Source organism: Onychostoma macrolepis, chromosome 12 (genome assembly GCF_012432095.1).
Source record: "Onychostoma macrolepis isolate SWU-2019 chromosome 12, ASM1243209v1, whole genome shotgun sequence".
Classification (NCBI taxonomy): Eukaryota; Metazoa; Chordata; class Actinopteri; order Cypriniformes; family Cyprinidae; genus Onychostoma; species Onychostoma macrolepis.
Window position 1 is genome coordinate 23773989 of NC_081166.1, and position 16109 is coordinate 23790097.

A 16109-nucleotide genomic window follows, 5' to 3' on the forward strand; every position below is an offset into this window, starting at 1 on the left:
AAAGATTATTTCACCAATTACTCACCCTTGTGTCTTTTAAATCTCGTTAGAATTTGGGGGGTTTAGAGATAATTGAAAATACGTCTGATAATGGCCTTGGTTATGAACAATAATTGTTCTATTAAAAAAGATATAGAAATACAATTTTGTCATAAAAGAAATTAACTTGTCTAGATTAAGTAAGCAAATTTTATAAAGGCTGTACAAGTAGTTTATCACTACTAGAACTAATCAAATTCAGTATGCTAGACTGTATTGTCACCCATTCTTACTGTCCTACAGAAACACAATCTCCATAAGTGATACCACAAGCTTTCACTGGACCAGATATTCCATTGAGTTGTCTTGTACCTTTTCTTTTTCTGATAAATTGTTGAACATTAGACTCCTGAGAACGGCCTGATGATGGACACCTAAAGCTTTTGAACTGATTAAACCTTCAAGGAGAGCAAAAGAAATTAAATGTAAATGCCATACAACAGAACAAAGATTGGTGTGCATTTGACATATTTACTTCAAGGGGTCCTATAATACCCCTTTTTACAAGATATGGGGTCAGATATATGTAAAGTCTCAGATGTCCCCAGAATGTGTCTGTGAAGGTTCAGCTCAAAAAAGGCCTACAGATCATTAATTATTCTATGTTGTAAATGCCTTCTTTTGGGTGGAAGCAAAAACATGCTGTTTTCGGGAATATCTGCATTGGTTTCAATGGCAACAACATTGCATTGGTATGCCTATGCTAAAAAAACACAATAACAGCAATAGTTTTCAATACAGATGTTGTCTTACAATATGACAACATGTTGCTGTTGCGTTGTATTACAGTATTACATCTTATGAAGCAGTGGCAGAAACTTAGGAGGTTGGAATGTCAGTGTTTAAAAACATCTGAATATGTCTGCTTTTATGGGTCAAAAGCAATTATTACTTACATAATTGAATTTACTAACTATAAATGCATTCCAAATACATTCAAAAATAAAACAGTTGCAAGTTGACTGTGAGTTATGAAAATGACATGTAGGGTTTTTATATTGTGTGCCACTGTAAAGACTAAGTCTATCGCTCACAGCCTCATTTTCATGCACAAAAAAAAAAAATCTAAATGTTGTCTACCCTGACAAAGGTCTAACCGCCCATCATATAATATGTTTCACTCTGAAATATGTCATAATACATACATCAAGTCATAACCTCTGTTACATGACTTTAAATTTGCTGAGCAGGACACTAATTAAGTGATGGTTTAAAATTAAAAATCAAAATGGCAAGATTCAATTGACATTGGCTTTTACAGTTGTAAAGGTTAAACAATGTTAAGATATTGACGAAACAGAAGTGTTTAGTTGGACTCGGACTCGACTCGGACTTAATTGGTTAAAGACTTGGATTCGATTCAGACTCGACTTTAGGTGGTTTTGTTGCGACTTATTTCCATTGTGTTGTGGAGATTTCGTTGTGTTGCGCAATACTGGGCCACCATAAGATATAAGCGAAAAAATGTATGCACAATCCAAATAGAGTGGGTTTTCAAAAATTGGATTTGAATAGGATTTCAAACTACATACAGTATGTAGTATGTAGCTTGAAACAGATTAAATCGTATTGATTTTTTGCCATTTACACTTGCTAAATATGACCAGATTGCAATTGGAAATGCCTGGAAAATTTGGACTGACAGTCTGAACAAGGCATTAGATCTGTGAAGCGGCACCTCTTGGACAAAGCGACAACAAACTACTAATACAACTCAACCAGGCATCGCTCCCTTTTATTTTTTCTTATGCCTTGGGAATTATTTAAATGAGGAATGTTGTGATGTGTACATTCTCAGAAGAAAACTCTGCACTACAGTTGCAGATCAAAGTTGCAGATCTTGCAAACAGCAACATTATGCACTAAAGGAAGCTGAAGATGTAAAAAAAAGTATAATAGGACCCCTTTCAAATGAATTGCAGAGGAAAATAGCAGAAGCATCCTATTTTATTAAAAATGTCTTCTGTCATTAGATACTAATGCACTGCAGTGAGTGTTTGTGCTTCATTTGATAAGGGTACAGAGCATATCAGTTCAGATATCAGAGACAAATGGCTTCCGCATGTATCTATTTCCAGACTCTCTGCACACTGTAACAGTGACTTTAATGAGCCTGACTATGGCATTTACAGCCAAAAGATATATACTTTATGGTATTATGTAATGTATATATTATATAGACACACTGTAATACAAAGTGTCAGACCCTTTATGAAAAGTAAGAATGAATATTGAGTAGGTGGTGCATTACTTCCTACTGTATTGGGGTCAAATAAAGTTCCCTCTGGTCTCCGCCCTCCTTCCATCTTTCTGAATAAGGATTGAAATTAGATCTGATTCGCAGGAGATTTATGGAGGAAAAGATCAGCTAGTCATTACTAACTTGATTTTGATTCTCAGTCAGAATTATGCTTGAAAGCATCACTCTCATTTCTGAGACAATCATAATGCTCTTTTAATATTCACTTACAGTGCTAATAGAGTTCATCAGTGCCCGCCCACTTTTTCGGCAACTTTGGTTCTGCAAATATTTTTCCTATTCATTTTTCTCTTTGGGATTTTTTTATTTATTTATTTTTTTAAAGTCTTAATTTAAGAGTTATAAACCATGGACCAAACCAACCAGCTATGAGGTGAATCACAACATAAACTTTGATTTGACCTGCATGAGTGGTTAAAGCCAAAAAGTTATTTTGACCTTTTCTGACTTTTGCACTCTGTAACTGACCTCATGATGTTGCAACTGACTTATCATAATCACGTATTACAGAGTGCCATGTAATTACATTGATGAGCAATCTCTTAGCTCTCAGTAAGTCTGTCTCCAAAGGTTTATAAGTTATCATTAAAAATCAGTTCCCCTATGGAGAGAAAATGACTGGGATTTTTACTTCTGGAACCTGACTGTTGCACTCTGATGTCTTTTTTGTTTTGACAGAGTTCATAATCGAGATTAAACATGTTTAACAAGTCACAGTTATGCAAATATAATTATGGCACATTCTCTTTTATTTCCAATAACTGTTATTGTAATCATATTCAATAAATAATGGTGTGTGCTGTCAAGCATCAATTTTACCATTTGCCGATATTTAGGATCAGAAATCTGAGGGTTAAAACAATCCGAATTCCAGAAATGTCGGCACGTTTTTTTAAATTTGAATAAAATGAAAACTAAAAGAATTTCAAATCACATGAGCCAATATTTTATTCGCAATAGAACATTTCAAATTTGATGCCTGCTACAGGTCTCAAAATAGTTGGGATGGGGGCATGTTTATGGTGTAGCATCTCCTCTTCTTTTCAAAACAGATTGAAGACGTCTGGGCATCGAGGTTATGAGTTTGTGGAGTTTTGGTGTTTGAATTTGGTCCCATTCTTGCCTGATATAGGTTTCCAGCTGCTGAAGAGTTCGTGGTCATCTTTGACATATTTTCCGTTTAATGATGCGCCAAATGTTTTCTATAGGTGAAAGATCTGGACTGCAGGCAGGCCAATTCTTCTACTACGAAGCCATGCTGTTGTAATAGCTGCATTATGTGGTTTTGCATTGTCCTGCTGAAATACACAAGGCCTTCCCTGAAATAGACATCGTCTGGAGGGGAGCATATGTTGCTCTAAAACCTTTATATACCTTTCAGCATTCATAGTGCCTTCCAAAACATGCAAGCTGCCCGTACCGTATGCACTTATGCACCCCCATACCATCAGAGATGCTGGCTTTTGAACTGAACGCTGATAGCACACTGGAAGGTCTCCCTCCTCTTTAGACCAGAGGACATGACGTCCATGATTTCCAACAAGAATATCAAATTAGGACTCGTCTGACCATAGAACACTTTTCCACTTTGAAACAGTCCATTTTAAATGAGCCTTGGCCCACAGGACACGACGGCGCTTCTGGACCATGTTCACATATGGCTTCCTTTTTGCATGATAGAGCTTTAGTCGGCATCTGCAGATGGCACGGCTGATTGTTTTTACCAACAGTGGTTTCTGGAAGTATTCATTTCAAATATCAATGACAGAATCATGCCGATGAGTGATGCAGTGTCGTCTGAGGACCCGAAGACCACGGGCATCCAATAAAGGTCTTCGGCCTTGTCCCTTACGCACAGAGATTTCTCTTACTGTTTTAAGTGATGTAAACTTTCCAAAATAGCACATTAAAGTAAATTAAGAAAGCCCATCATCTTTAGCCTCTGTTCCATGAATGTATAGTCCCTGACTGCACTGTGATTGAGAATGGAAATGGATAGAGGCAAGTTCTTCATTTCCACTCTTGAGTCCAGCTCTGTGTCTTTTAACAGCACGGCTTTGATGTCGCTCCATCCCTGACAACCAATACCGCCGCTAAACCCGACACTATTGCAGCACTCCAGTGGGATTCAGCCACAGAACAGCAGAGAAGAGATATACGGACAGTGGAGTACAGTAAGGGAGGACTGTAGCCTGTTGGTCTTGTTTTGGCCTAAAGATTTTTGTATCATGATAATCATGTTAAAGGAGGGTCAGCAGGATTATTGTACTCATTCTATCATATTTCTATTATCTGACCCATGAGTGGATGTCAGATACATGATACTCTTCTGTGTGCGTTTTAGTATCTTGTGAGATGTACTGTACTGTATATCATGTGAATCCAGTGATCTTGTTTGAGCAGTTTCAAAGGCAAGACGTCAGAGAGCATAGTTTTATCTATTTAATTTAATTATTTATTTATTTTTATTGTAGTTTTTTATTTTGTATTATTATGAATAAATGACCTCTTTTTGATGTAGGACTGGGTGCATCTTATTAACTATAACACCCAGATAGCAAGACAGAGATAAGTCTCTGGATAAGGACACAGAAAGCCTAGGAATGAGGAGAAGATGTTCAGGTTTTAAACAAGATATATTTTACTATTTCTACTCACAACCTTAAAGCGGTAGGTGATACAGTATATTGAAATTTGATTAAATTTGTTTGAATGAAATTTTAATTAGAAAATTCTGTAAAAAAAAAAAGCTGTAAAATATTTTAACATTTTATTTAGTCATTATACAGTCTTGTGGTTGTACTGTTGAAACAGGGAATATTTTAACTTTTGGTATAGTTTAATTTTTCATTGTTTATTCTGTCATAATGTTTGCTATTTTGCAACCAATTTACCAAAATTCAGACTTGTCTAAAGTAGCTTTAACCTTGATTTGTAATATTTTCTAGCAGATAAATGTCACAATTTGACAAAAGAAAAGAAAAGGAGGGCAAGTGAAACTAAACTTTTGTGGCAATCAACATGTTGTCGATCTTGTACTGAGCTCTGAATACTAATAAGCAACTCAGGACTTTAAAAGTTTCCTGCAGGCAATTATGAAATTATGGTGCCATTCACATGCACTCATTTAATAAATACAATAATTCCTTTGTGACTTGAAGGCAGCTTAACAATCTGTAAAACTGCCAAATCATGTGATTATACAGCTGTCTATGACCATTTCTGTCTATCAAATGGTAGTTACAGCAACACAAGTATGCAAACTGGATGCTGCCATTTGTGCTTCAAGGGCACTCATATTCATAAACATTCTTCTTTCTCTTTTTGTTCTTTCACAGCAATCACTTTCTGCTCAAAGATCACGTTTGACAACACGATTGATGAATTTAGGGGATCAACAGTGTGTCAACTTTATTTTAGTTTAGCAGCTGTACTGTTAAACATATATATATTTTTTTTTGTTGTTGTCTTTCTCATTTTAGCTATTGTCTTTATTTTAATTGCTGTCATTTATTCTTGGCTTCAAGAAAGTCATAAGAAAATCCCATTTGTGAGCGTGTATGTAGTACACGGCCTCATATATTCTATGCGGTCTGATGGAAATGAAAGAGATGTTTTAAAAGGAAACTGTATGAAATATGAGCCTATAGGAGATGATTTAGCTGCAGGGAAACTATTGAGTCATTATCTTGAGTGTGATTGGTCTGACATCTATCTGTAGGTGGTTAACAGCCTTGTGTCTTGTGGTAGATTATAAACTTTATAATGGATTCACTAGAGGCCTAAGGGGAGGTCAGGCCTTACATGTGGCAGGTGTGCAGTATGGACTGAATGACTTCTGAATGATATTTAACTGTATGGGGCTTTGCTTATGCTCAGGTGTCAACTCACACTCCACAAACAAGTGTATATTCTTGCTACAAAGAACATTTAATTCTTTCAAAAAATATATAATTAAATAAATAATGTAATTCTCCTTTCAAATGCAGATTTATTCACTTGAAACTCTCCATTTTACGAAACGGGGCTCAGTTCAATACAAAGACTCACATTACACTATTTCATATCAGGCTCTTCTTGCACACACATATAATATCCAGGAGTTCTTTGATCATTTAGCTATAGAGGAATGAACAAACCACTGTAAAGTAACACAACCTTTTCTGGACAGTTCATTTACATGGCCATGAAGATCCTATTGTACATCAGGCTGAAATGAAGTATAACAATATGACATCATGTTTTTATTTTAGGAGATATCAGAAATGACTTCATGGAGAAGGGCAGTACAGTGAAAAGTAGGGGGGTTTTGTAGCAATTTGCTTTAATATATTAAACTCTTTGTAGTTGTTTTTAATTTAAAAGTAAAAAAGAATACTTATGCGCCAACTGAATGTAATATTGAATGAAAATGTGTTACAGTTAAATTGAGATTAAATGCAATTAGTTGAACTTGTGTTTTTGACCCACTCATCTTTATATGCAATTTTTCATAATTACTTATAATCTTTTAAATATGGCTTGACTGTGCTGCCAAGTGTTAAATACTTAAGTGTACATAAAGAGAGTAACTTTCATGAGTATTTAAGAAAAATATCATGAAAGTGTACTTAAGTGGCTTTTTATTTCATGAATATTATATTATCTCCAAGCACAGATTTTAGAAATATACTTGAGGATATGAAGTGAACTACAAGTGCACATTCAATACAATTAAGCACAATTCTTTTATTGTGTTATTCAGAACGGATTTGGAGAAATTTAGCATTACATTACTTGCTCACCAATGGATCCTCTGCAGTGAATGGGTGCCGTCAGAATGAGAGTCTAAACAGCTGATAAAAACATTACAATAATCCACAAGTAATCCATACGTTTTCAAACTACTGTTTCCAGCTAAGATACAAGTCCTCTGTAGTGTACAGAACACAATATTGCCTTTTCCAGTGAAAATGTTGTTTTGTCTGAATCAGGAGAGAAATATGCTCAGACATTGATGGATGACACGATTAATGGACTGAGTTTGTGTGGATTACTTTGTTAGATCTAATAAATGAGTTTGTATCGTCATCAGAACAGATTTAGAGGAACTTATCATTACATCACTTGCTCACCAATGGATCCTCTGCAGTGAATGGGTGCCGTCAGAATGAGAGTCCAAGCAGCTGATAAAAACATCACAATAATCCACAAGCAATCCACACAAACTCAGTCCAATAATCGTGTCATCCATCAATGTCTGAGCATATTTCTCTCCTGATTCAGACGAAACAATATTTTCACTGGAAAAGGCAATATTGTGTTCTGTACACTACAGAGGACTTGTATTTTAGCTGGAAACAGTAGTTTGAATACGTGTGGATTACTTGTGTGTGTGATGTGAGTGTGTGTGTGGTCTGTGGTGTGTAAAACTTGTATAAAGTCCAACTCAAAATCCATAAATTTTTTTAAGTAGACTGCAGACACGAGGGTTCACGGTTTTCTTTTTCTGGGTGACCTTCCCCATCAGCTTTGATATGACTCCTCCAGCCCTGGTCCCTTTTCCGGATTTATCTCGATGAACCACCTGAAAAACAAATGTGTGTGTTTAGAATTAGTGTGGAGGGGAAAAAAAGATGGTAACACTTTATCTTAGGGTCTCTTAACTAGTTGCTTATTAGCTAGCATATTACTAGACTATTAGCCATTTATTAGCACTAATGAAGCACATAGTAATGCCTTATTCTGCATGACCTTATTCTACATCCCTAATCCTACCCAATACCTAAACTTAACAACTACCTTACTAACTATTAATAAGCAGCAAATTAGGAATTTATTGAGGGAAAAGTCGTAGTTAATGGTGAATAAGTGTTCCCTATTCTAAAGTGTTGCCAAAAAGGGTACTCACGGATAACATATAAATATTAAAAGTATATAAAATTATATTCTTGTATCAAGAACACTTCACTTTACTTTGTCAGGAAAGGAAAGCTTTCTTAAGAAGCTCCAACACTCAGATCTTTTGGACTGAATGATGTGTTTCAGTCTAGATTAAAGATATCTCTTTGTTCAAGCATTGACATAACACATCTTATACCCTACTATTTTAGCCATGTCTGATAGAACTGTAACATATGCACATGATCATCATGGGTCCTAGATGAATCTGCTTCCTTTCAAGGTTTCCACCAACACCTCACCACTGATAGACATTTTATTTCCTTGACATTCACCTACTGCTCACTGGGGCTCAAATATTTGACAGGAAATTTCTCTATTTGATGCTATTCCCTGTTTATTAGGGCCAAATGTTTCAATGAAACATACATTTTCTGTATAGCTGCTTTAAAAATATATGTATTGTAAAAAGTGATATAGAAAAAAATCTGAAGTGAATTGAATGTATGCATCCAAGTATCTAACCTTTAAATAATTTCCAACATGCATGCGTCTTCAGCTTGGTATTGAAGATTGAAATTGTTGTAAGTAGAAAAATCAGCTGCAAGCCCAGACAGAAAAGCCGGCTGGATGCCCTCACAAATGATGTGCTCCTCAAGGCTGATCATCCAGTGCTGGATTCTTCTTCCTGGTGTTTCACCTGAACCTTTAAAAGAAAAACACATTTAATGTTTTAATTTAATTCACATTTAATTTCAGCATTGACATAACATTAATTTGACATTGCCAGATTACAATTGAATGCAAAGAAAACTAAAATCATTGTAAACAGTCACAGAGTTCAGCACTTCTAACATAAGAAAAGCATTTCAACATGGACTGGTCTGGACAGATCTTTAAGTCAAAATGTGTATACTGTAAATTGTGTATTGTAAAATTTATTTTCATTTATATTCAGACAACAAAGAAAGCCCATCCACTGAAAGTCCACACAAGTGCATGGTAAATAAAAACTCAATTTCAAACATGCTAGCTTTACACATGAAAACATTGGTTCTCATACTTAGCTTTCGTGTTTACATTTTTAAGTGCTCCAAGCATATGATTTCCGATTCAGAAATCCAGCTAATAAGTATTCTATCACTTTAAATACAAAACCAACATGGATTGATGCAAAAACATAACCAACATAAAAACAATATAAGCAAGCACAACAGTAAAAATCCCCCTTAGAATAAGCATGTCATACAAGAACATGCTTACCCAAATTTGCAATCACAATGACACCGAAATTTTGAGTTTGTTCGTTTGTTTTTTTTCAAACAGTGGAGGTTTAACGCGTTAGCAAATTCTGCAAACTGATAGCCTATTAGCCTATTAGCAAACAACACCGGCCATTTCAGCATGTTACAGAGACATCGATGTGATTTCAATGCAACAGTGTTTGAAAACTTAACTTTGCATAAGAATTATCTCATAACGAATGAAACTCACCCTGTAATTGGGAATAATATAATCCGAGTCACAGAGTCAGAAATCCAGTTGCACTCGATGATGTCGTATTTGTCGCGTTTATCACTGAAAAGAGCAAATAAAAGATAGTGTCACTTCCGATATCCACTATACAGATTAGTTGCAGTAGCAAATGTAATGTATTTTGTCTATGAAATCGCGCAAAGCAAAGGGGAATTTACCTGTTAACAAGACGGATGAAAGTCCGGGCGTGCTCACTGCAGTTTACAAAAATACTGTAATGTTTTATTTCCTTCGAGTTATAAATACAGTAGAATGCCGTTATATTGTGTCTACGTCATTTCACAAAAACGAAAAAAACAGTAATGTACTGCTTTTGAACATAACAGGATTATACTGTTGAAATTCTGCCGTAAATTAACAGCAATTTTTAACAGTGTAGATCCTGACAGCTGCAGTGCTGCAGTCAAGTAAAAAAGAAAAACAAAGTAAAACAGACTGAGCAAGAATATCAAGATGCAGCAATACATCAAACTACACCTCAAAGTTCACATTAATGACAAATTCTTGGAAAGTGACATTAATAACAAGTCCTTTATACAAACAGACAAGAGCTGTTTAAGCCCTGTCACACTTTTGACGAAAGGTTATAGGTGTCAGCTGGTTGAGTGAGTTTCTTATGAGGGTGGAGTACAGTAAATACCAGAGGAAGGGGTTATGACAGATGCGTAGGCCTGTTTAGGGATCTAGTTATCTCACTTAATTATATTCATAGGCTCTAGAAACAAATATAGGGTATTTATAAGTTTATCACTATCAAGTAAAATTATTTGACTCAAATGTCATTTTGGAATGTTCATCTGTTATGTTACTAAAACACGATATGCTATGAGATTGATATGCTATGAGATATGCTATGCTATGCTATGCTATGCTATGCTATGATATGATATGCTATGATACAACCCGAATTCCGGAAATGAAAATAAAAACTAGAAGAATTTCCAATCACATGAACCTATATTTTATTCACATTAGAACATAGATAACAAATGTTTAAACTGAGAAATTTTACAATTTTATGAACAAAATGAGCTCATTTCAAATTTGATGCCTGCTACAGGTCTCAAAATAGTTGGGACAGGGGCATGTTTACCGTGGTGTAGCGGTTATGAGTTTCTGGAGTTTTGATGTTGGAATCTGGTCCCATTCTTGCCTGATATAGGTTTCCAGCTGCTGAAGAGTTCGTGGTCATCTTTGACATATTTTTACGCTGATTACACGCTGGAAGATCTCCCTCCTCTTTAGACCGGAGGACACGGCATCCGTGATTTCCAACAAGAATGTCAAATTTGGGCTTGTCTGACCATTGAACACTTTTCCACTTTGAGTTTTAGTGAACATCTGCAGATGGCACGGCGGATTGTGTTTACTGACAGTGGTTTCTGGAAGTATTCCTGGGCCTATTTAGTAATGTCAATGACAGAATAATGCCGATGAGTGATGCAGTGTCGTCTGAGGGCCCGAAGACCACGGGCATCCAACAAAGGTCTTCGGCCTTGTCCCTAACACACAGAGATTTCTCCAGTTTCTCTGAATCTTTTGATGATGTTATGCACTGTAGATGATGAGATTCGCATAGCCTTTGCAATTTGACGTTGAGGAACACTGTTTTTAAAGTATTCCACAATCTTTTTATGCACTTTTCACTTTTATGCACAGATTGGAGAGCCTCTGCCCATCTTTACTTCTGAGAGACTCTGCCTCTCTAAGACATCCCTTTTATAGCTAATAATGTCACAGACCTGATGTCAGTTAACTTAATTAGTTGTTAGATGTTCTCCCAGCTGAATCTTTTCAAAATGTCTTGCTTTTTCAGCCCTTTGTTGCCCCCGTGCCAACTTTTTTGATACCTGTAGCAAGCATTAAATTTGAAATGAGCTCATTTAGCGGATGAAAGTGTACAAAACTCTATTTAAACATTTGTTATGTTCTCTATGTTTTTGTTCTTCTTAATGCTCTATGTGAATTAAAGTAATTTTACTGAGTTTGTGTGTAATGATTTTTTTTTAAATGTGCATGTTCCCAATGTCTTCTATTTATACGTTTGCTTTTATTTAAAATAAAATATCATGTTTATAATTTTTTTTACAGTTTTCTTTTTCTAAAATACGTTATGCATTTTTTGAGAAATTGCAGAATTAAAAATGTTTTGCATTACATCACTTGCTCACCAATGGATTCTCTGAAGTGAATGGGTGCCATCAGAATAAGAGCCCAAACAGCTGATAAAAAAAAAAAAAAAAAAAACATCACAATAATCCACAAATCCAGTCCATCAATTAACCTCTTGTAAAGTGAAAATGTGTATTCATAAGAAACAAAATCCATCAAGATGTTTTAATGTTAAACCATTGCTTCTGGCCAAAATACAATTGCATAATTCATAATAACTCCTCCTCAAGGTGAAAAAGCCGATCTCTGTTGTCCTCTAACATAAAAATCCACCAACATACTTGTTTAGAACTGTTTTGGACTGATATTTCTTTTAAGTGGTGCATGATCTGTGCATATTTCTCTCCTGACTCAGACCTTCATATAAGTATTTCATTATGTTTATACTTATATTGGACTTTTACAGGAAAATATCAATATGAAAATATTGTTCTATACAAAAACCACAAGAATAATGTTGTCTGGTACAATGATAATTGCTACTTACCAAATGTTCCATTGACATTTAACTTCATAAATTTTAGACTGATATGGAGAAATGTGACTTCTTCATAAACATTATCTATAACTAACTATCTATCAGAATAAACAAATGATTTTGAAAATCACACACACACACAGAGAGAGAGAGAGAGAGAAGCACGCACACAAAACCCAACTGACTTGTTAGGCTACTATTATACCACGACAATTCCAGATTGTGATTCTGTGACTCCTTGAACCTCTCAGCAAAGAGATGTCCACAAAATGAAGAAAAATTTAATTTTGAAATCTGGAAGGCTATATAAAGAATTCTAAGTGCTTCCTGTATGCAGTTTCCACAGACTAAAATGTAATCTTGAAATAGACGTTAAGGGGAACTTGTAGTGAAAGACTATAAAAAGATATTAAACACTTCCTGATTGCAGCTTCCGTGGTTTGAAATGTCATTAAGAACTGGAAGTCAAGTGAAACTTGAAGACGAACAGAAAGAAAAATTTCCAGTAAACAAGACATAAATGCAATTTTAAAAATAAATAAACAAATTTTAAAAATAACATGTACCTGCTGATGGAAGCTTCAGACGGTACAAAAGGAGAGAGGTCTACTGGTTTCGAGCAAGAAAATAAAGACTGTTTTCTGGCTTGTCATTTTACCAAATGAATATTGCAAAACACTGACTGATTGTGTTTTATCATTGTGTCTCTCATACATTCTCATACATTCCACTTGGTTCCAGTTCATCAAATAAATAGTAATCATTCATTTATATTTGCACATATTCAGTAAATTTGTTTGTTGCAAAAGTAGCATGTGATTGTTTTATAAAGCAAACAGGCAATAAAAAAGCACAGAGTAATTTACCAAATTTTCCCCATTACAGTTCTAGGTCCCACTTTATATTAGGTGGCCTTATGTACTTACATTTAAATTAATAATTTGATACAATGCACTTATTGTGTACATACATGTTCTTACATTGTACTTATATTGTTAATAATACCTTTATGTAATTACATCTGCAATTAATTTCTGTAATTACATTTATAATTACACTGTTGGCCCATCCCTTACACCTTAACCCACCCTTAAACCTACCCATACCACCAAACCTGTCTCTAACCTACCCATATCCCACCTTAATAGCAGCAAAAGTGTTTTGCAATACAATATGAACACAATAAGTACTTTGTTCTTATTTTTTGATGTAAGTACATAGTAATTAAGGCCACCTAATATAAAGTGTGACCCAGTTCTATTTAAAATGACTTAAACAAGAAAATTTCAGTCATCATTAGAATATTCCTCCCTCTTATTACTGAATCAAGGAACATTTTATGAGGCCTGAAATGGAGCAAACACTGCTTGGAAGAGCAGGAAATTCAGAGGGTTAATGCACAATTAACCGTTTTATTGTTTGATCTGTAACCACATTTATTTAATTGCACTTCAGAACCATTTGACTGCACATGCACTGTGGCAGGAGCCAAGAGAGCCAGATTATTTTGTTCAATAGCAAAAAGAAGTATGAGCAGAAACGCACACAAACACACACATTCCTCTCCCATAAATGCCCTCCACAGCACTTGGTGGTATGGGTACCGCATGTTTATTTGTCTGTTTTTGTCTACGAAGCAAAAGAAAAGAAAGAAAAAGAAAAGTTATATGGGGCTTGGTGGGAGATTCAGTCGACTAAGCATGAGAAATAGTCTCACTTATCCAGGCTTTTGACTATCACCATAGAGTCAGGTCTGCATTGCAGTTTATTCCATGGCCAAGAACCTCCCATTTAGACAAGAGTATACTGTTTGAGCAATTTGTAAAGCCTTTTTGTTTGTTTGTTTGTTAAATGATGGGTGCCTGAATAGTTCCAGAGTGCAAAAAGAGAAAATGTAAACAAACTTCAAGAAATGTAATTCAATTCCAATGGCCTACTTTAATGGTGTTTTTCATAATTTGTATATTTCATATTTCATAATTTATATTAAAAAAAAACTGCACTTGCAGAATTGCCACTAAGTGCAAATAGCCCGCCTTGTTGGCAAAGGCTATTTACACTAACTCCTCCCACCAACGTGTGATTGGGATAGTCAACACTACAAAAAGACGCTCTTTTAACATCAGTTTCAGTGGCGTAGATGGTAAGGCGATCGACCCGAGTTCGAACCCGCCTTTTGCCAAACTTTTTTTCTCCTTTTTCAAATCTCACATCGCATCGGAAAGGCATTTATTTTCAATAAAAATTAAGGAAATAATCTAAAAGTTTTTAAAAAAAGTATCGGGTAGGGTTAGGCTAGGTGTAGGGAGGGCTTTATTGTCCCAATAAGTTGGCATCCATTTAATAGCCTAATTTGAATGAAACTATAATTTACACTCAATACGTTATTATTGCGTACTGTTTTATAATGTACTACAATACTGAGGTGCAGATAATTGCCACTATTTGCAATAAGTAGTATAAATAGCAGAAAATCTTGCTATTTTAACATAGTGTAAATAGAATCTATAGCTATTTTCACTTAGTGTGAATAGCCTCAGTGCAAATAGCCCCTGCCTTATAATATTGATGAAATAAAAGGCTACTTAGTAATAATGTCCAATTAAAATGTTTAAAGTACATTTTAAATATTTGTTTTAATAATAATAATAATCATAATAATGTCTACACTAAAGTATACACTTATTTAAATGTGTTGGCTGACAGCACATACTGTATGAAGTACTTGATTATTATTTTGAACTGTAGTGTGTTATTTGATATTACATTTAGATGTACTTACTGTAATTTGTACTTATGCGGGTCACAGAAGATTAATCACATTTAATTTAAATTTAAACTATAATAAATTTGCATTAAATTGAAAATAACATGCAATTAAGTGTCTAAAAAACATTAAATTCAGTTTGCACTTAAGATTATTCTTTTAAAAGTATATTTTTTCCATAATATGTATTTTCTTTCTAAAGAATACAAGAAATACCAGGTACACACACGCACACACACATATACACAGAGGAATGCTGGCTTCGATGACGGTTTGCTTATTGACCCTGAACTGGGGGAATAAGTCATCAGTTGTGTCAACACTTTTCCTAATACCCAAAATCCTCAGAGACGTTTGTGCAGATGTAAGAACTACAGGTCAAATAGTGTTAGGAGACCTGAAACATCAGTACGATTCATCAGATTTCATCTTAAATTAAGTGATTTATTTTCTAAATAAATCCCTGTGAGCCCAAGGTGATCTGATGTATAAACTTACAGCATGATCAAACCACTGCAGTTTGATTAATCTGTATTTTAGACAGGGACGATTCTAGGATTTTCATTTTAGGGGGGCTGAGCCCCCAATGAGGGTATAATAATAAAAAAATTAAAAAAATATTTACAAAAGAATTGATTTAAAAATTTGTACAAAAAATTGTAGAACCGTTCTACATAAATTCAATTCAAACTATTTTTTTTTTTTTTAATTAATACAAAACACACACACAATGTTTCAATCTCTGTCAATCACTCTGATATGCAATTAAAATAAGTGCACTGACTGAGTGCTGTCGGTCACTGTCTTTAATCATTTCTATGCATAACTGTATGGTAGTTAATGCCACATGCACTGTAATATTATGTTCTATATTGAAAGCTAAATTTTCAAATGAAAATAGCAATAACGTGATCGTTTTATAAAGTCATCATATGTGTTAAGGGCTTTCGCTGAAGGAAACAGCTGTGGTGTGATGA

At 34.8% G+C, this 16109-nt stretch overlaps 1 long non-coding RNA gene across 1 annotated transcript; it reads right to left on the reverse strand.

The window, feature by feature from the left end:
* Positions 1 to 7658: 7658 nt before the first annotated feature.
* LOC131551487 (uncharacterized) lies at positions 7659 to 9973 on the reverse strand. Its single transcript, XR_009273781.1, has 4 exons — positions 9874 to 9973; positions 9674 to 9757; positions 8705 to 8885; positions 7659 to 7865 (listed from the first exon to the last, which is right to left on the reverse strand). It is a non-coding gene; the product is annotated as an uncharacterized LOC131551487 (long non-coding RNA).
* Between the last annotated feature and the right edge of the window lie 6136 nt (positions 9974 to 16109).